The following is a 23,709-nucleotide window of genomic DNA, read 5'->3' as shown; positions in this document are numbered from 1 at the left end:
GTACTGCATTAGAGACGGTCAATACATTGGTACACAGCCAATAATAGCCATGTAAGGAATGCAAGATCACAGGTACTGTATTAGAGACGGTCAATAAATTGGTACGCAGCCAATAATAGCCATGTAAGGAATGCAAGATCACAGGTACTGCATTAGAGACGGTCAATAAATTGGTACGCAGCCAATAATAGCCATGTAAGGAATCCGAGATCACAGGTACTGCATTAGAGACGGTCAATACATTGGTACACAGCCAATAATAGCCATGTAAGGAATGCAAGATCACAGGTACTGTATTAGATGTCAATAAATTGGTACGCAGCCAATAATAGCCATGTAAGGAATCCGAGATCACAGGTACTGTATTAGATAGGTCAATACATTGGTACACAGCCAATAATAGCCATGTAAGGAATCCGAGATCACAGGTACTGCATTAGAGACGGTCAATACATTGGTACACAGCCAATAATAGCCATGTAAGGAATCCGAGATCACAGGTACTGCATTAGAGACGGTCAATACATTGGTACACAGCCAATAATAGCCATGTAAGGAATCCGAGATCACAGGTACTGTATTAGATAGGTCAATAAATTGGTACACAGCCAATAATAGCCATGTAAGGAATCTGAGATCACAGGTACTGTATTAGAGACGGTCAATACATTGGTACACAGCCAATAATAGCCATGTAAGGAATCTGAGATCACAGGTACTGTATTAGATAGGTCAATAAATTGGTACACAGCCAATAATAGCCATGTAAGGAATCCGAGATCACAGGTACTGTATTAGATATGTCAATAAATTGGTACACAGCCAATAATAGCCATGTAAGGAATCCGAGATCACAGGTACTGTATTAGATAGGTCAATAAATTGGTACACAGCCAATAATAGCCATGTAAGGAATCCGAGATTACAGGTATGGCATTAGAGACGGTCAATACATTGGTACACAGCCAATAATAGCCATGTAAGGAATCCGAGATCACAGGTACTGCATTAGAGACGGTCAATACATTGGTACACAGCCAATAATAGCCACGTAAGGAATCCGAGATCACAGGTACTGTATTAAGGACGGTCAATTTATTGGTACACAGCCAATAAAAGCCATGTAAGGAATCTGAGATCACGGGTACTGTATTAGAGACGGTCAATAAATTGGTACGCAGCCAATAATAGCCATGTAAGGAATCTGAGATCACAGGTACTGTATTAGAGACGGTCAATACATTGGTACACAGCCAATAATAGCCATGTAAGGAATCCGAGATCACAGGTACTGCATTAGAGACGGTCAATACATTGGTACACAGCCAATAATAGCCATGTAAGGAATCCGAGATCACAGGTACTGTATTAGATAGGTCAATACATTGGTACACAGCCAATTAAAGCCATGTAAGGAATCTGAGATCACAGGTACTGTATTAGATAGGTCAATAAATTGGTACACAGCCAATAATAGCCATGTAAGGAATCTGAGATCACAGGTACTGTATTAGAGACGGTCAATACATTGGTACACAGCCAATAATAGCCATGTAAGGAATCCGAGATCACAGGTACTGCATTAGAGACGGTCAATACATTGGTACACAGCCAATAATAGCCATGTAAGGAATCTGAGATTACAGGTACTGTATTAGATAGGTCAATACATTGGTACACAGCCAATAATAGCCATGTAAGGAATCCGAGATCACAGGTACTGCATTAGAGACGGTCAATACATTGGTACACAGCCAATAATAGCCATGTAAGGAATCTGAGATCACAGGTACTGTATTAGAGACGGTCAATACATTGGTACACAGCCAATAATAGCCATGTAAGGAATGCGAGATCACAGGTACTGTATTAGATAGGTCAATAAATTGGTACACAGCCAATAATAGCCATGTAAGGAATCCGAGATCACAGGTACTGCATTAGAGACGGTCAATACATTGGTACACAGCCAATAATAGCCATGTAAGGAATCTGAGATCACAGGTACTGTATTAGATAGGTCAATAAATTGGTACACAGCCAATAATAGCCATGTAAGGAATCTGAGATCACAGGTACTGCATTAGAGACGGTCTATACATTGGTACACAGCCAATAAAAGCCAGGTAAGGAATCTGAGATCACAGGTACTGCATTAGAGACGGTCTATACATTGGTACACAGCCAATTAAAGCCATGTAAGGAATCTGAGATCACAGGTACGGTATTAGATAGGTCAATAAATTGGAACACAGCCAATAATAGCCATGTAAGGAATCTGAGATCACAGGTACTGTATTAGAGACGGTCTATACATTGGTACACAGCCAATAAAAGCCAGGTAAGGAATCTGAGATCACAGGTACTGCATTAGAGACGGTCTATACATTGGTACACAGCCAATAAAAGCCATGTAAGGAATCTGAGATTACAGGTACTGTATTAGATAGGTCAATACATTGGTACACAGCCAATAATAGCCATGTAAGGAATCTGAGATCACAGGTACTGCATTAGAGACGGTCAATACATTGGTACACAGCCAATAATAGCCATGTAAGGAATCTGAGATCACAGGTACTGTATTAGAGACGGTCAATACATTGGTACACAGCCAATAATAGCCATGTAAGGAATGCGAGATCACAGGTACTGCATTAGATAGGTCAATAAATTGGTACACAGCCAATAATAGCCATGTAAGGAATCTGAGATCACAGGTACTGTATTAGATAGGTCAATAAATTGGTACACAGCCAATAATAGCCATGTAAGGAATCCGAGATCACAGGTACTGCATTGGAGACTGTCTATACATTGGTACACAGCCAATAGAAGCCAGATAAGGAATCTGAGATCACAGGTACTGAATTAAGGACGGTCAATATATTGGTACACAGCCAATAAAAGCCAGGTAAAGAATCTGAGATCACAGGTACTGTATTAGAGACTGTCTATACATTGGTACACAGCCAATAGAAGCCAGATAAGGAATCTGAGATTACAGGTACTGAATTAAAGACGGTCAATATATTGGTACATAGTCTATAAAAGCCAGGTTAGGAATCTGAGATCACGGGTTCTGCATTAGAGACAGTCTATATATTGGTATACAGCCACTGAAAGCCAGGTAAGGAATCTAAGCTATTATAGGCTTTAAATTGGCTTTTACTTAAAACTAACTTCAGTTCAACAAAACTTTACAAATATTTTACGATTTAGAAATAAATCTACCTGTAAGGAAACATGCTCTCCAGGTTACTGATTTATTATCTTTAAATTATATTTGTCATTTTAATTTCGTTCACGGAAACCCTTGGTTGTCTATGAATTATCGGCCTTTTAAGTAATTCAGTAGGTGTTAAAAAGACCCTTCATTGAGTCAAACAGCCATACTTAATAAGTCCTCAATGAATCCCAATGTTCTACCTACATAAATCAATGATCAGTTTCACTGTTCCAGACACCGCCCTACCTGACTAACGACAAACGGACAAACAAAAGCAGCAAAACCAAGTAAAGAACACAGAGGACGGAACGGTAGAAACTGACTATTGATATAAATGATACCTTGATATAAGTAAAATACCCCTTGCTCTATATAAATCAATAGCACAGGCCAGATTTAGGTCCTATCGACATGACAGCATGTCCTCTGACTGAGGAAACAATCCATGTTTGTTAGAATCTGAAAAAAGAATCAACTTTGAAAGTTTCAATATATTTTATTTCGCTTTTTTATAGAAATGTCTCTCAAAATATCGAACAAACTTATGTCCACGAATACCCCTGCAATACTGACAGAATACATATATTTCATTTTTTTCTGTTTCTACGTCATTTCTTTACGAAATCTTAAGAATCCATTGAAAGTAACAACAACAAAATTAGTAAAAGTAAAAAATCCGATTACAGAAATACTCGTTCCCAAGGAAGGCAAATACTGACATCTCACTACTCGGATAAGAAAGACTGAAAGGTTAAGTAAAAAGGTATTGTAAAGTGTAATGAACTTTTAGCATCCCATCCCAAGGGGTATGATATCATTTACACAATATAACATATAGATGTTTATGTTGATTATCACCATTTTCCATTGCTGTAGAAGTGAATATCCTCAAAGTTATTTTATCCTACAATATACATTGTATTATGATTTTTGTCTCGCGTCAAACATTCGTTTCCTGGTTGACATGATACGGGAATCACGAAAATAAAAAAAAAATTGGATTGGATTCATACAATATTAGAATCATTGGAACAAAGATGAACAAATAACATTTCCACACACATAATAATATGACATCTCACAAAATTAAGTACCAATACATATGTCGTATTATACAGTATTTTTGCGATCACTGATATCAAAAGTTCAATGTATTCCTGTTTATATTGACCACGATAAAGATTCTCCCTGTATTCCAGATCGTAACGGCTCCCAGCTGGTTGGCGTGATCACCTCTCCACCCCGCCAACAACACCTGCTTGCTGAAACGTAAGTCGAACGTGGTTTGCTTTCTATGCCTGGCGAGGACGATTTTCAGCTGGCGCATTGTGGCAGTGAAGTCTATCAGAGGCGGCAGACCACTCTCCCTGTTACAGCAGCTTCAGTGTTCTAGGAAAGCCAGGCTAACTATAACACTATGGACTATATACAGTGTGTTAGTGATACACGGCCAGTGATATTGTGATTTCTCTTATCTAAGGCAAAGTACAGGTGAGTCTACGTAATCATGGATTTCATAGAATTTTATATTTATCGCATTAAGGGATTGATAAATATATATCAATGCAAATTATTGCCAAGTGCCCGTGATTATCAATAATCAGTCTTTGATAATCTTTCATTAAAAAAAATATTTTAAAACATCTTCATGAAATATTTATTCTATGAAATCGATTATCCTTTTAGCTTTCTTCCTTCAAAATTAATCATAAATTTCAATTAAAGATCAATTGGTGTCTCTGTAATTTCCACCATCAAAACTAATTATGTCATGAATCAAAATGCATCTCCGAGACAGATGTAAAAGAGTGACATAACTGATAATTAGCATCGCTACATAAGAGCACAGGTAGTATACCTTATATAATGTACGTCTGGATTTTCAAATGACTCGAATATCATTTTAACAATTTCGGTAAACATAATCTTAGTACGTCAACTTTCAAAACTACATCGATGTTAACCAATTACTGATAAATGATGCAAATCGTATTACTCGTGTCACCATATCAAATATTTGCGTAATTATATGTTTAATGAGTAGTCTGCCAATCGTTATATGATAAAACAATATTTGCAATCAATAAGAATTTATAGTTTAACTCCAATACGATTTTTATGATTTATCAAAGATGGCAACAAGATGTTTATGAGCGAGTATAGGACACTTAAGTTTAAAAATGCTACAGAATTAGTATTATCCGATACAATAAACCTGTTTTTTCTCTGGGGTTTGATACATTGTATTTTTATAAATACACTCTCTAACATTTTCACCTTTTAATCATATGCCATGTTGAAATGCATTATATCCGGGCTGCTGCTTTTGTTTCAATCCTAAAAGCCTTTTTACGTACGCACCAGTCCCAGCGTCTGATTAAGTTGTGTATGATCCGATTCTATCGTAGAATCAAGAAACGTGGCCTGATTAACGTGAAAACAACACGATTGTTCTTCCGTTCATGCATAGGTTATATAACATCGTTCGCAATCAGAACATGTTACGCATTGATTGGAACAACGGGGATTTAATGCTTGAATAGCAATACTGTTGGCGACTTTTTAGAAATCAATGGTCATGCAAATATTAAATATGGTACTTATAGAATGAAATAAATAATTCGTAAAAGTTAAGAAATTCTTACAAATATAGATAAAATACGTAATCAATAGTCAACTCCTGTTCTTCATTGTTGTTTAAAACTCTTTAGAACATAACATATTTTATTTTATTGGCATATTAATTTGATCTTCAAGTATCATATTAAAGGTGTACCGGTTTTACACATCATGTGACTACAAACAGCGTAATATCAGATTAATTCAATATGTTATATTCTAAGAGAACATACATTACACGTGCAAAACATCATTGTGTGTCTATGATGCTGATATTGTAGAAACACGAATTCGTATCAAAGGAAACGTTATAGTTAGTATATATCAGCGGAAACAAACTTGAGTTTACTTTGGCTGATATTTGTATGTCGTATTAACCTAACTGATTTGATAGTCTAGCACCATCTCAGATACACTGAACAGGATTCGGATGTTTGTGTTTCCAAGCTAATCAGATAATCTAAGGTGGACTATGCTGGAGTTCCATCCCTCCAAAGGAGAGCACCATTATCCATAGTACAGTGTAGCGTGTAGTATGTATTTATTTAACTGATCTCGATAGGATCATGGTTTGTTCTGACAACTTTTCTAAGTTTTGGCTGCTTAGCTAGGTTTTAATGATTTTATACACTAGTATACTTAACCACATAAAGACAGCATTATTTGGTGCACCACGCAGGAATAGATACATCGCGTGTGAGGTTTTAAGGTCTGAGGTATACACTTCTTTCTCTTAATCTGATTGTGAGGAGATATAGTCCCCTTTATACACGTTCCTACTTAAAACGACGTGAAAGGCCAATAGAAATGTGAAAACGGAGCATTTCTTAAAGGACATACCCCCAGACATATTTCAAAATGCTTTTTGTTTTGGCTCCAGAAAAGCATTATCGATAACGAATGATACACTTAAATTAGGCTGCCACAGATCGTGTCAATATTGACCAAATTAAAGAGACAAAAGCTCCAACATCACGCCTTGTGTGCTTCTTGTTGTCGCATGGACAGATTTTTATCCATATTAAAACAAAGTTGTGAAATAGACCTAGGAAATCCTATCACATTGAAACTTAAATGCTATTAATTTATGTAATTTTTTAACATGAATTCTAAGAAACTACCTCACAGAAATTGTTTTTAAGACAAACGAAGAATTATCGTTCGTCTTTGCATGGATGACGTAAATGGTGCTTTGTTTTTTAACCTGCCTGCTAATTAACGGAACTGCATGTGCTTAAGGACATTCTATAAAGTAGCATGTACTGGCTGTAGACACGGCAGCTTGACATCGCCTCCGGGTACTTCATACATATCTTATACGTACCTACTTCGATTTCTGTGATCGTTAAACCGTTCGGGGACAAAGACATCACGAATTGATCTTAGGTTATGTTCTGGCATTATTCTAACACATAGTGGTGAAAGTGACGTTAGAATACGACAATGCCGCTAGCTAACTACCAAGTCTGGTGCAAAACAGATAATAGTGGCTGTCCTGTATCATACTGGTGTCGTGTGGCTTGTGGTGACATCGGCGTGCTCCACGGCAGTAACCGGGCACGATACATTCTACTCCCAATGTAACTAAAGGGATATACTATATATATATATATGTAAATACTTTTAAATAAGTAATATCACCTTTCATCGGCTTCTATTTTATTGAATTATTTGGCCAATAAAAATCTTTTTATCTTTTCATAGTTTCGTCAGAAGTCCCGGAACAATGCTTTTATAATTTTTTCTTCGAAAAGTGTTGTTTGCTGCGAAAAGGACATCAAAATTACTACGTGTATGAATAAACATAATGCAAAATAAAAACATACATGGAATAATATATTAATATAAGATAAAACACGCTATTTCTTACAGAATTGATTGATGTCATGTGCATTTCATTTCTTTCTTTTTTGATAACATGATTCCTTTTGAATGTAATTCTTCCTTTCATCTTTAGGCAGATAGTGCGAAGATCTATAAAAGATAGTAATTACACATTGTCTTTGTCTTTGATGTTTCTTCTTATCTTCATTATTATTATATTTTCCCCACATCAGGTATAGCTAGGAATACACATGGTTATCCCACGTTAACTACAGCGGTTTGGTCACCTGTGGCATGTAATATTATCGGCTCATGGCAATTCAAAATATGAAGAATCATATTGGTTTTTTGTGGTTTTAGGTTAAATGGTGGCCTTTATGTATAGACATGTGGCTGTCTCTTTACTCTCATGGATGTAAAGACATATGTTCGTTTCATGTCTGCATTACCTAAGTGCATTTTTGATCGAAAATTATCAGTCATTTCCGTCCCAAATATACTATATAAAGCAAGATTTGATATGAAAACAAAGAATTTTTTAACCAAAAATAATTTAAACGCGCACTTAGATACATGTAATTGTAATGATAGCAAAAATTATATTTATTCTTACATCCTGCCATAACTCACAGTTTATTTTTACTGCGTCTCTCTTACAATACCCGTATTCAATGTTGGACTATTAATTTGCTGTGCATCAGTAGTAATGTCAAATTATATCATGCGGTACCGTATCCTGGTACTATCGAATCGTCATGAAGGTTATCCGATCAATGTTTCTATTCCTTTTAAAGGTATTCTAACAATACTATACTCAGATTGTCTACAGAGATGCTCTAACCTTCTTTTAATATCTTATTTATTATGCCAACCAGTGCACAAATTACAATTGGACTTTTAGAACGATTTTTGTTGTAAACCCGTTACTACCATGCTTTAGAATTCTATCGCTACAATTTGTAATTTCTGAAATCCCAGTGTTGGTGTACGGTATTGTATAGTGATTTCTGAAATCCCAGTGTTGGTATACCGTATTGTATAGTGATTTCTGAAATCCCAGTGTTGGTATACCGTATTGTATAGTGATTTCTGAAATCCAGTGTTGGTAACCGTATAGTATAGTAATTTCTGAAATCCGTACTGTTGGTTTACCGTATTGTATAGTAATTTCTGAAATTCCTCTGAAATCCCAGTGTTGGTATACCGTATTGTATAGTAATTTCTGAAATCCCAGTGTTGGTATACCGTATTGTATAGTGATTTCTGAAATCCCAGTGTTGGTATACCGTATTGTATAGTAATTTCTGAAATCCTACTGTTGGTTTACCGTATTGTATAGTGATTTCTGAAATCCCAGTGTTGGTGTACGGTATTGTGAACTCTTAAATCCCAGTGTTGTATACCGTATTGTATAGTGATTTCTGAAATCCCAGTATTGGTAAAATGTATTGTGATTTCTGAAATTTCAGTGTAGGTTTATCGAGCGCTCTTGTGTTTGTGTCTTTTTCATCTTCAATTGTTTTAATTTTCTTTTTATTATCATATTAATATTAAACAAGGTAATAATTTAAAATGAAGCGTCCATCAAATATGATTTTATTCCGTCGTTATAAGCTAGCTTGTTAATTTAAATATTGTTTTGCTAGCTTATTTGTTCGAGAAGGAAGTAGAAAATAACGTAGAAAACAAAGACCTTCTCTGCATCATTATTCCTTTATTCTTGTAAATTACAATTATATGTGCTTGTCAGTGTCTCCCCCTCGGATGCTTTAGATAATGGATTTAGAGACAGCACTGGGACATCTTACAGCCGTTGTAATTGATATGGTGTAAGTAATACTGTTATAGTCCTCACAACTCAAGCTACATATCCCGGAAGTTTACAGCTCTGTCAAAGTCGGGTTCTTAGCAAGAACATCAATCGCACGGCTTATATATATGTTATAATACCAAACCTATGTAAACTATGACATTGACAAAGGAACCAGGAAGTATCATAATTAAATAAAACAAAGTTAATAACGCATAGTTATCATACGTCTTGTCATCCTTTCTCATGATTTTACAAGATCTTTTAAAATGTACGTATTCATGATTTGACTTCGGAGTTGTACAGAATGTCAAAGAACATGAAAAACAAATATAGATTTTATAGTTTTTAAAAACAGACTGAAAGCTTGTGACCTAGGATTTTATTCGAGGTTTGAAAGAATTATTCTTGCTGTTATTTTGATTGTTATAGATTATGTCAATTTAAAGCATGGTTTACTGCAGACCTCCGGTATAAACAGTTTGTTATTAGTTATGATTGATATCTCAAGGGCTTGTACAAAAATGTATAACCTCCGGAATTACGCCAATTTAAAACGCAATTCAAAATCGTAAATGTTAAATATTTCAAATATTGCTGATGACTAATTAGACACTTTATTGGGAATGACAGATTACTCAGGTGTCTCCGTCATATTTAATTAGTAGTAATGTCACTCAAGTCTAATACACAAGGCAATTAGCCCAGAGTGCATCAACTGCTTTATGTGTGGGTATGCGGAAATATTTAAAATGTTTTCTTTTTCGGCACATTTTTATCTGAATTCACTTGAAAGCGGTAGTACGTTGATAGACTTGTAGCTACACGCTCAGTTATATATAAACGTATCTTCAATGTTTAGTTTTAATATTTTTCAAATATGAATATATGTTATAGTTTTTGTGTCAATTAAGTATGATGTTCATGTATTCTCTGGCCTTCTCAGTATGATATTCATGTATTCTCTGGCCTTCTCAGTTTATACTTTGTTAAAGACATGTGTATCGCTATTATTGAATTAAGGAAAGCAGAGCCGCGGTGGCCAAGTGATTAAGATGTCTCTGCATATTACCACAGGCCCTCCAACTCTGGGTCGCAAGTTCGAATCCCATTTTGGACAGTTGCCAGATACTGGCCGCTGGTCAGTGGTTTTTTCTCCGGGTATTCCGGCTTTCCTCCACCAACAAAATCCGGCACGTCCTTACATGACCCTGTCTGTTAATAGGACGTTAAACTAATGAAACCTAAAAGAATAAATAAAACCTCTTGAATTAATACAGTAAAGGACACTATTTACCATTACACTTATCAAGTGAATTACATTATTAGTGATGAGAACCGATCTAGATTATTCTTCAAGTCTTAGCCAAAGGCGTGCGTTCTTCTCACCAAAGTGCTAACCATGGTTTTATTCTTTAAACAACTATTCCTCCTCAATAACAAGGAAATATCTATTTCCTCAAAACGTCAGAGATCTAATATGAAGATATATCGTTGTTGTTTTCTGAACAAGTTTTTATTCCAAAACTGATTCATAGGACAACAGCCTGTGATAAACGGAAGCTTGGGGTAATATGTTAGTGAAAACTATTAAACGTCTAGTTCGATACCCTCCAAAGAGGATTGGACCACCACTGAGTGGCGGAGGTAAGATCGATTTCCTAATACGGAATATATGTCTTTCTTTAAGTAATCAGGGGTTATTCTATGTTGATCAGTTATGTTTCCAATAACCCTCCCCTACGACGACAGACAGGTCTCGCTATCTTATAATCACCAACACTTTCATAAAGTACCATGTTAAATCGTATGAATTCAGTACACTTACAACTTATTCCTCCTACGTTTTCAGCATTCATTCCTTTGTTTCTTATTGACGAATATTCTTGCAATCAGTTATGTTACTAATTTTGTTAAAATAAACATTTGTTTAAAAAAGATATTTAAATTATTGGAAAATAATTGGACATTTCCTATGGAATTGATATAGTTGCTTTTTGTTGCCATGTGGCTAAGGATGGTCATGAGGTCGAGAATTTGTAAAAGAAGAGACATGTGTATTGCTTTAATTATTATTTCCCCTTCTGGAGGACAGTTGTTTAGAAATTGAAATACAATTCTATAGGAATTTTGATTCCGAAATGTTTTTGAAAAGCCAATTGCTTGTTTAGCATTGAGATTTGTTTAGTGCCCTTGTACCTTGACCGTTTTGTACCCACGCCGTGCGTAATGTGACTAGAAGTTATTTGTGCCATGACTTATGTATTCGATATGTACATCATTCGTATATATGTTGCACAACCACAAAAGGTTTCCCTGGTATCACCTCCCTAATTGCCCCAATAGGAATATAGATTGCCTCGCCTTTCCACAATCTTATGTATGTGTAATATGAGCCCCAAGTCGTGTGACCATTTGTCCTTGCCGGCATCGATCTTATTTAAGGTGGACACATGCCGTCAATTCTGTCCGTGTAGGGCTTTACATAGAATGTGTCGGGTCCTTGTTATCAGAATCATAGCGTTAAAAAAAACCAGTTTTATATCTGTATATAAACATAGTCCTTTTTCGGTCGACCGTCAGTTCAGATTTTTTTCTTCCGCTATTTATGATTTATGAGCAATCGCGAAAGTTTTTATGTTTCTTGTAATACCTAACTGGAAAAGCATGTCTCCATCCTAATCCGTGAGGATGACAGGAAGCCACATTCCATTTTATGTCTGAAAATTGGTATCGGTTTCTCTTAGGAAATACTGATGATCAAGGAGCTCTTAACCTTTTTATGTTTATTTTATTTTGGTACCGACTGTACTTCACCAAACCCTGAAGCGAGCCGTATTGAATTATGATTACTACAGTATTATAGCTTGGTATCACTGATATACAGTATGTACCGAAGGCCTCCAATTAGGCGTTTAGCTCTTCCCGTTCGTGTAACATGCAACCATCACCATTTGTTTTCATTCTAATGATTCATAGAAAGTGTTTAAGGGTATGACATGATAAGTGCATGTTTGTGTATAGTTTTATCTATTAAAAAGAAGGAAAATCACATTTTCAGATTATAACTAGTTTACCGTTTTTGTATTGGGGGCTTAAAAGATCATTCTGAATTTAGACGATCTAGCGTATCTATCTGTGTAACTTACATTTCTAGACAACCGATAAACCATGTTGATTTTGCTTGATCTTCAGGTCAAACGTAAAGCATACTTAAGTTTACTTGTTAAATGTCGATTATCATACTGCCTAACATTTACAATAATAAATCACATCAATGATGATACGGACACCCATATCTGATAATCTATTTATAGTTTGTGGGTACCAAACCACAGTGATATTATCCCCCGGTATATAGCGACCGACCCGTTATCGCTTACACATATTGACATTGGCAGCACTGAGGGAGAGAGGTGTGACCAGGGACGTAAGTTGTCTGTCGTTTGATGCTTCCATAATAAATCAATTTGTGTTCATTGGCAGTAGTCGTATAAGACATGTCTACACCGATACTGACTGAGAGCACCCATGTGGCAAAGGTGGTATCAACTCATATTTCATGGTTTGTTGTCACCCTTCTACATGTGGCAAAGGTGGTATCAACTCATATTTCATGGTTTGTTGTCAGCCTTCTACATGTGACAATGGTAGTATCAACTCATATTTCATGGTTTGTTGTCACCCTTCTACATGTGACAATGGTAGTATCAACTCATATTTCATGGTTTGTTGTCACCCTTCTACATGTGACAATGGTAGTATCAACTCATATTTCATGGTTTGTTGTCACCCTTCTACATGTGACAATGGTGGTATCAACTCATATTTCATGGTTTGTTGTCACCCTTCTACATGTGACAATGGAGTATCAACTCATTCAGGTTGTAGTACTTACATTACAAGGATACAACTCATTTCATGGTTTGTGCACCTCTACATGTGACAATGGTAGTTCAACTCATATTTCATGGTTTGTTGTCACCCTTCTACATGTGACAATGGTAGTATCAACTCATATTTCATGGTTTGTAGTCACCCTTCTACATGTGTACATGGTAGTATCAACTCATATTTCATGGTTTGTTGTCACCTTCTACATGTGACAATGGTAGTATCAACTCAATTTCATGTTTGTTGTCAACCTTCTACATGTGACAATGGTAGTATCAACTTATTCATTTATGGTTTGTTGTCACCCTTCTACATGTGACAATGGTAGTATCAACTCATATTTCATGGTTTGTTGTCACCCTTCTACATGTGGCAAAGGTGGTATCAACTCATATTTCATGGTTTGTTGTCACCCTTCTACATGTGACAATGGTAGTATCAAACTCATATTTCATGGTTTGTTGTCACCCTTCTACATGTGACAATGGTAGTATCAACTCATATTTCATGGTTTGTTATCACCCTTCTACATGTGACAATGGTAGTATCAACTCATATTTCATGGTTTGTTTGTCACCCTTCTACATGTGACAATGGTAGTATCAACTCATATTTTATGGTTTGTTGTCACCCTTCTACATGTTTGTTGTCGTCCTTTTATAGAGAGGTCACCTCAATAACAACAAGACAGTGCTCAGGTATATCACCTCAGAAAGGATTGTATCATCTATCGTTGTCAAAATATGTGTGCTTGTTGATATCACAGAAGAATATGTCTCAATTGATAGGGGGTCTTTGGAGTAGGGCAAATAACGTCTATTTTACAAGTGATATGATCATCCCGATGAAACTTCACTGCAATATCAAACTTTGGTATCCTTGACGTTCATTTTTCGACCTAAATAAGAAATGAATTATCCAGTAGTCTAATTGCTATACTATATATTTGCGGTATCAGTACTCATTATTGTAGATAAATATTGTAAATGGGAACGTCAATATCAAGGATACCAAAGTTCAGCTGAAGGACAAACTTGGTTTATGTAGGACCAACAACAATATTGTCGTGCAAGAAAATGTCTTATATAAATCATATACATAGTGTTTCTGCAGCCTCATCTCATACCCTTGACAGAGTTATATGGAAACGATAAGATGTGTTAGGTATCGCGATATGTAATGGACACACCGACAACATCTTTCTACCATAGAATCTACAGAAAGGCAAATAAATAGCATTAATACTGGGACATATCGGTTTACCAATATCACTCTCGGGTCATAAATAGGATTTATTGACGGACACTTCATCGGCATGATAAAAGGCCTTTGTTCTCACTCCCGGACGTTTGGTTGGTATCGAGTAAAATGTGTTGAGTAGTGAGATCTAATTAGATCTACGTCACCATATCCTCTACTCCCGACACTAGTGGGATATAGGCTGTAAATGTCAAGAGCAAGATGGACATTCTACAATTAAGTCCAAAAACAAGACGTGTGGGGTAATAGATTTATATGATATTGCACAATCGATGGAACCAATACAGATTGGGTCTCTGATAAGCGAGACTAGAGAAAACAACCACCTGTTGTCGAATCATTAAACAGGTTCAATGATATATCAATTTCTCAATGATACATATGTATATATAACAAAGTGAAGATCAAACGCTTAAAATGACACGACTTTCATTAAAATTGAAACTAGAAATGATGAAATGCCAATGAAAATGTATGCATGCATCTACGTGAAATGTTGATATCACCGACTCATTCACACGTTCGTTTTATTTCATAAAGCTTTTATTCAGGTGTGAAGTACAAGTTGTTTTTGTAACAGAATACAATGAACCCTCTATAATCCAGTATGTAACGTTGTAGCAACTGTTCCCTGATATGTTTGTCCGGACTGCGAATTCACGTGACTATCGACGTCCGGATTATCAGGTTCCGGATTATCGGGGTTCGGATTATAGGGGTCCATTAAAATAAAAAAAAATAGTATATTATTTTACCGGGTATCAGTAACTCTCAGAGGTTAGTCACCCATCCATATCATTCTAGTGCGCACAAACATAAAATCAATGACCTTTTAAATATTTCCTGATGATCTGGTTATGTAGATCTTTACTGTGTTACCAGCATGGGTCGCGTACAACTAAGCCATGACTTAAGAGTTTTGTTAGATCTCTGTCTTCAACAGCAATGACCCACACCGATAGGGGTATCTATGTTATATATTGCTTTGTTTGATTGTTGTATAGTAATCAAACGGAACAATAGAAAACTTAATATTCATATTCACTTGTTCCTTATACACAGCTTTATTGTGTTTCAAGACATTTTATTAAACAGGTTGTCTAACAGCATAAGAAATGTAGTGAAAAATTACTTTATTCTCAACAATTTGGCTTCGTTGCTTTATTAGAACGACATCATATGTTTGTCAGCAATATTCCAAAGAAAAAATATAGGTCAACTTTAAATGAACATACGGAAACAGCAAGCAGTTTTTTTTTTCTTTTTTTTCTTTTATAATTAAAATAGGTCTGCAAGGATGATCTAAGCAAGTCTATTTTCAAATTCATTCGACAATTGCAGAAAAGAAAGGATAATTATATTGAAATATAACTGCTTTATCATCAATATTGTGAAGCCATGCTCGTTTATGTTTAGCAAACGCACCGTTTTCATCACGTGAGCTCGTGTTCCCCTTGGGGACATGCTAGTTGATTAGCTAATCTAAACACCTAATAAAAGGCCCTGATGGCGCCACTAAGGTACAATCAGATGCGGAAAACAATAGTAACTTACAGATGCTTTGGTGCACATGAACCCGCGAGGATATAACGAGATTCAAGGATTTCCTGTCATTATTCGGTTATTGGATTCGCATCATTGAATTTACATCGGCTTAAACGGGATCGATATAGACTAATCCAGAGGTTGTTTTTTTTATTAAATCAGGGTGATGGTATGGTCATGTAGACCATTTGTCAAGTCGACAATGTGATGATGTGTGCATATATTTTATGATCCTATCTTTACTATAGTCATGTAGGTCAAGTCGACAATGTGATGTGTTAGTCCTATCTTTACTATAGTCATGTTCAAGTCGACAATGTGATGTGTGTCCTATCTTTAATATAGTCATGTAGGTACAAGTAGACAATGTGATTGTGTGTCATCTTTACTATAGTCATGTAGACAAGTCGACAATGTGAATGTGTCCCTATCTTTACTATAGTTTCGGACAATGTGATTTTGCCATATTTACTATAGTCATGTGGTCAAGTCGATAATGTCCCTATCTTTACTATAGTCGTGGTAGACAAGTCGACAATGTGATGTGTGCCCTATCTTTACCATAGTAATGTAGACAGGTCGACAATGTGATGTGTGTCCTATCTTTACTGTAGTCATATGGTCAAGTCGATAATGTGATGTGTGTCCTATCTTTACTATAGTCATGTAGACAAGTCGACAATGTGATGTGTGTCCTATCTTTACTATAGTCATGTGGTCAAGTCGACAATGTGATGTGTGCCCTATCTTTACTATAGTCATGTAGACAAGTCGACAATGTGATGTGTGCCCTATCTTTACTATAGTCATGTAACAAGTCGACAATGTGATGTGTGCCCTATCTTTACTATAGTCATGTAGTCAAGTCGACAATGTGATGTGTGTCCTATCTTTACTATAGTCATGTAGGACAAGTCGACAATGTGATGTGTGCCCTATCTTTACTATAGTCATGTAGGTCAAGTCGACAATGTGATGTGTGTCCTATCTTTACTATAGAGTCATGTAGACAAGTCGACAATGTGATGTGTGTCCTATCTTTACTATAGTCATGTGGTATCAAGTAGTCGACAATGTGATTGTGTGCCCTATCTTTACTATAGTCATGTGGTCAAGTCGACAATGTGATGTGTGGTCCTATTCTTTACTATAGTCATGTAGACAAGTCGACAATGTGATGTGTGTCCTATCTTTACTATAGTCATGTGGTCAAGTCGACAATGTGATGTGTGTCCTATCTTTACTATAGTCATGTAGACAAGTCGACAATGTGATGTGTGTCCTATCTTTACTATAGTCATGTAGACAAGTCGACAATGTGATGTGTGTCCTATCTTTACTATAGTCATGTGGTCAAGTCGACAATGTGATGTGTGCCCTATCTTTACTATAGTCATGTAGACAAGTCGACAATGTGATGTGTGTCCTATCTTTACTATAGTCATGTGGTCAAGTCGACAATGTGATGTGTGTCCTATCTTTACTATAGTCATGTAGACAAGTCGACAATGTGATGTGTGCCCTATCTTTACTATAGTCATGTGGACAAGTCGACAATGTGATGTGTGTGTCCTATCTTTACTATAGTCATGTAGACAAGTCGACAATGTGATGTATGCCTATCTTTACTATAGTCATGTGCAAGTAGACAATGTGGTGGCTATGACTAAGTCATGTGGACAAGTCGACAATATGATGTGTCCTATCTTTACTATAGTCATGTGGTCAAGTCGACAATGTGATGTGTGTCCTATCTTTACTATAGTCATGTAGACAAGTCGACAATGTGATGTGTGCCCTATCTTTACTATAGTCATGTGGACAAGTCGACAATGTGATGTGTGTCCTATCTTTACTATAGTCATGTGGTCAAGTCGACAATGTGATGTGTGTCCTATCTTTACTATAGTCATATAGACAAGTCGACATGTGATGTGTGTCCCTATCTTTACTATAGTCATATGTAAGTCGACATGTATGATTCGACAATGTGATGTGTGTCCTATCTTTACTATAGTCATGTAGACAAGTCGACAATGTGATGTGTGTGTCCTATCTTAACTATAGTCATGTGGTCAAGTCGACAATGTGATGTGTGTCCTATCTTTACTATAGTCATGTAGACAAGTCGACAATGTGATGTGTGTCCTATCTTTACTATAGTCATGTAGACAAGTCGACAATGTGATGTGTGTCCTATCTTTACTTACTATAGTCATGTAGACAAGTCGACAATGTGATGTGTGTCCTATCTTTACTATAGTCATGTAGACAAGTCGACAATGTGATGTGTGTCCCTATCTTTACTATAGTCATGTAGACAAGTCGACAATGTGATGTGTGTCCTATCTTTACTATAGTCATGTAGACAAGTCGACAATGTGATGTGTGCCCTATCTTTACTATAGTCATGTGGTCAAGTCGACAATGTGATGTGTGTCCTATCTTTACTATAGTCATGTAGTCAAGTCGATAATGTGATGTGTGCCCTATTTTACTAAGTCATGTGGTCAAGTCGACAATGTGATGTGTGTCCCTATCTTTACTATAGTCATGTAGACAAGTCGACAATGTGATGTGTGTCCTATCTTTACTATAGTCATGTGTAAGTGATGTTTGTCAAGTCAGACAATGTGATGTGTGTCCTATCTTTACTATAGTCATGTGGTCAAGTCGACAATGTGATGTGTGTCCTATCTTTACTATAGTCATGTAGACAAGTCGACAATGTGATGTGTGTCCTATCTTTACTATAGTCATGTAGGTACAAGTCGACAATGTGATGTGTGTCCCTATCTTTACTATAGTCATGTAGACAAGTCGACAATGTGATGTGTGCCCTATCTTTACTATAGTCATGTGGACAAGTCGACAATGTGATGTGTGTCCTATCTTTACTATAGTCATGTGGTCAAGTCGACAATGTGATGTGTGCCCTATCTTTACTATAGTCATGTAGGTCAAGTCGACAATGTGATGTGTGTCCTATCTTTACTATAGTCTATGTAGTCGACAATGTGATGTGTGCCTATCTTTACTATAGTCATGTGACAAGTCGACAATGTGATGTGTGCCCTATCTTTACTATAGTCATGTAGACAAGTCGACAATGTGATGTGTGTGTCCTATCTTTACTATAGTCATGTAGACAGTCGACAATGTGATGTGTGTCCTATCTTTACTATAGTCATATGGTCAAGTCGATAATGGATTATGTGCCCTATCTTTACTATAGTCATGTAGACAAGTCGACAATGTGATGTGTGTCCTATCTTTACTATAGTCATGTGGTCAAGTCGACAATGTGATGTGTGCCCTATCTTTACTATAGTCATGTGGTCAAGTCGACAATGTGATGTGTGTCCTATCTTTACTATAGTCATGTAGACAAGTCGACAATGTGATGTGTGCCCTATCTTTACTATAGTCATGTAGACAAGTCGACAATGTGATGTGTGCCCTATCTTTACTATAGTCATGTAGACAAGTCGACAATGTGATGTGTGCCCTATCTTTACTATAGTCATGTAGACAAGTCGACAATGTGATGTGTGTCCTATCTTTACTATAGTCATGTGGTCAAGTCGACAATGTGATGTGTGCCCTATCTTTACTATAGTCATGTAGACAATTCGATAATGTGATGTGTGTCCTATCTTTACTATAGTAATGTAGACAAGTCGACAATGTGATGTGTGTCCTATCTTTACTATAGTCATGTAGACAAGTCGATAATGTGATGTGTGCCCTATCTTTACTATAGTCATGTAGACAAGTCGACAATGTGATGTGTGTCCCTATCTTTACTATAGTCATGTAGACAAGTCGACAATGTGATGTGTGTCCTATCTTTACTATAGTCATGTAGACAAGTCGACAATGTGATGTGTGCCCTATCTTTACTATAGTCATGTAGACAAGTCGACAATGTGATGTGTGTCCCTATCTTTACTATAGTCATGTAGACAAGTCGACAATGTGATGTGTGTCCTATCTTTACTATAGTCATGTAGACAAGTCGACAATGTGATGTGTGTGTCCCTATCTTTACTATAGTCATGTAGACAAGTCGACAATGTGATGTGTGTCCTATCTTTACTATAGTCATGTAGACAAGTCGACAATGTGATGTGTGTGTCCTATCTTTACTATAGTCATGTAGACAAGTCGACAATGTGATGTGTGTCCTATCTTTACTATAGTCATGTAGACAAGTCGACAATGTGATGTGTGTCCTATCTTTACTATAGTCATGTAGACAAGTCGACAATGTGATGTGTGTCCTATCTTTACCATAGTAATGTAGACAGGTCGACAATGTGGTGTGTGTCCTATCTTTACCATAGTCATGTAGACAAGTAGACAATGTGATGTGTGTCCTATCTTTACTATAGTCATGTAGACAAGTCGACAATGTGATGTGTGCCCTATCTTTACTATAGTCATGTGGTCAAGTCGACAATGTGATGTGTGTCCTATCTTTACTATAGTCATGTAGACAAGTCGACAATGTGATGTGTGCCCTATCTTTACTATAGTCATGTGGTCAAGTCGACAATGTGATGTGTGCCCTATCTTTACTATAGTCATGTAGACAAGTCGACAATGTGATGTGTGCCCTATCTTTACTATAGTCATGTAGACAAGTCGACAATGTGATGTGTGCCCTATCTTTACTATAGTCATGTGGTCAAGTCGACAATGTGATGTGTGCCCTATCTTTACTATAGTCATGTGGTCAAGTCGACAATGTGATGTGTGCCCTATCTTTACTATAGTCATGTAGACAAGTCGACAATGTGATGTGTGTCCTATCTTTACTATAGTCATGTAGACAAGTCGACAATGTGATGTGTGTCCTATCTTTACTATAGTCATGTAGACAAGTCGACAATGTGATGTGTGTCCTATCTTTACTATAGTCATGTAGACAAGTCGACAATGTGATGTGTGTCCTATCTTTACTATAGTCATGTAGACAAGTCGACAATGTGATGTGTGTCCTATCTTTACTATAGTCATGTAGACAAGTCGACAATGTGATGTGTGCCCTATCTTTACTATAGTCATGTGGCAAGTCGACAATGTGTGATGTGTGTCCTATCTTTACTATAGTCATGTAGACAAGTCGACAATGTGATGTGTGTCCTATCTTTACTATAGTCATGTGGTCAAGTCGACAATGTGATGTGTGTCCTATCTTTACTATAGTCATGTAGACAAGTCGACAATGTGATGTGTGTCCTATCTTTACTAGAGTCATATGGTCAAGTCGACAATGTGATGTGTGTCCTATCTTTACTATAGTCATGTAGACAAGTCGACAATGTGATGTGTGCCCTATCTTTACTATAGTCATGTGGACAAGTCGACAATGTGATGTGTGTCCTATCTTTACTATAGTCATGTAGACAAGTCGACAATGTGATGTGTGTCCTATCTTTACTATAGTCATGTGGTCAAGTCGACAATGTGATGTGTGCCCTATCTTTACTATAGTCATGTAGACAAGTCGACAATGTGATGTGTGCCCTATCTTTTACTATAGTCATGTGGTCAAGTCGACAATGTGATGTGTGTCCTATCTTTACTATAGTTGTAGACAAGTGACAATGTGATGTGTGCCCTATCTTTACTATAGTCATGTAGACAAGTCGACAATGTGATGTGTGCCCTATCTTTACTATAGTCATGTGGTCAAGTCGACAATGTGATGTGTGCCCTATCTTTACTATAGTCATGTAGACAAGTCGACAATGTGATGTGTGCCCTATCTTTACTATAGTCATGTGGACAAGTCGACAATGTGATGTGTGCCCTATCTTTACCATAGTCATGTGGACAAGTCGACAATGTGGTGTGTGTCCTATCTTTACCATAGTAATGTAGACAGGTCGACAATGTGATGTGTGTCCTATCTTTACTATAGTCATGTAGACAAGTCGACAATGTGATGTGTGTCCTATCTTTACTATAGTCATGTAGACAAGTCGACAATGTGATGTGTGCCCTATCTTTACTATAGTCATGTAGACAAGTCGACAATGTGATGTGTGCCCTATCTTTACTATAGTCATGTAGACAAGTCGACAATGTGATGTGTGCCCTATCTTTACTATAGTCATGTGGTCAAGTCGACAATGTGATGTGTGTCCTATCTTTACTATAGTCATGTAGACAAGTCGACAATGTGATGTGTGCCCTATCTTTACTATAGTCATGTAGACAAGTCGACAATGTGATTTGTGCCTTATCTTTACTATAGTAATTTAGACAAGTCGCTAATGTGATGTGTGTCCTATCTTTACTATAGTCATGTAGACAATTCGACAATGTGATGTGTGTCCCTATCTTTACTATAGTCATGTAGACAAGTCGATAATGTGATGTGTGTGCCTATCTTTACTATACTCATGTACACAAGTCGATAATGTGATGTGCGCCCTATCTTTACTATAGTCATGTAGACAGGTCGACAATGTGATGTGTGTCCTATCTTTACTATAGTCATGTAGACAGGTCGACAATGTGATGTGTGTCCTATCTTTACTATAGTCATGTAGACAAGTCGATAATGTGATGTGTGTCCTATCTTTACTATAGTCATGTAGACAAGTCGACAATGTGATGTGTGTCCTATCTTTACTATAGTCATGTAGACAAGTCGACAATGTGATGTGTGTCCTATCTTTACTATAGTCATGTAGACAAGTCGACAATGTGATGTGTGTCCTATCTTTACTATAGTCATGTGGTCAAGTCGACAATGTGATGTGTGTCCTATCTTTACTATAGTCATGTAGACAAGTCGACAATGTGATGTGTGCCCTATCTTTACTATAGTCATGTAGACAAGTAGACAATGTGATGTGTGTCCTATCTTTACTATAGTCATGTAGACAAGTCGACAATGTGATGTGTGTCCTATCTTTACTATAGTCATGTAGACAAGTCGACAATGTGATGTGTGTCCTATCTTTACTATAGTCATGTAGACAAGTCGACAATGTGATTTGTGCCCTATCTTTACTATAGTCATGTAGACAAGTCGACAATGTGATGTGTGTCCTATCTTTACTATAGTCATGTAGACAAGTCGACAATGTGATGTGTGTCCTATCTTTACTATAGTCATGTAGACAAGTCGACAATGTGATGTGTGTCCTATCTTTACTATAGTCATGTGGTCAAGTCGACAATGTGATGTGTGTCCTATCTTTACTATAGTCATGTAGACAAGTCGACAATGTGATGTGTGTCCTATCTTTACTATAGTCATGTGGTCAAGTCGACAATGTGATGTGTGTCCTATCTTTACTATAGTCATGTAGACAAGTCGATAATGTGATGTGTGTCCTATCTTTACTATAGTCATGTAGACAAGTCGACAATGTGATGTGTGCCCTATCTTTACTAGAGTCATGTAGACAAGTCGATAATGTGATTTGTGCCCTATCTTTACTATAGTCATGTGGTCAAGTCGACAATGTGATGTGTGTCCTATCTTTACTATAGTCATGTAGACAGG

General features: G+C 36.7%; 1 protein-coding gene across 1 annotated transcript in view; it reads left to right on the top strand.

Moving 5' to 3' along the window:
- Positions 1-4,434: 4,434 nt before the first annotated feature.
- The window catches only part of LOC138322650 (somatostatin receptor type 2-like), a 62,066-nt gene continuing 42,791 nt past the window's right edge, over positions 4,435-23,709 (top strand). The window contains exon 1 of the mRNA XM_069266651.1: positions 4,435-4,720. The gene's annotated coding sequence lies outside the window, so the exon portion shown is untranslated. The remainder of the gene's footprint in view (positions 4,721-23,709) is intronic.

This window comes from Argopecten irradians, chromosome 5, assembly GCF_041381155.1.
Source record: "Argopecten irradians isolate NY chromosome 5, Ai_NY, whole genome shotgun sequence".
NCBI classification, from domain to species: Eukaryota; Metazoa; Mollusca; class Bivalvia; order Pectinida; family Pectinidae; genus Argopecten; species Argopecten irradians.
The sequence above is the reverse complement of the archived record's forward strand: the minus strand, read 5'-3'. Positions and strand labels throughout refer to the sequence as shown.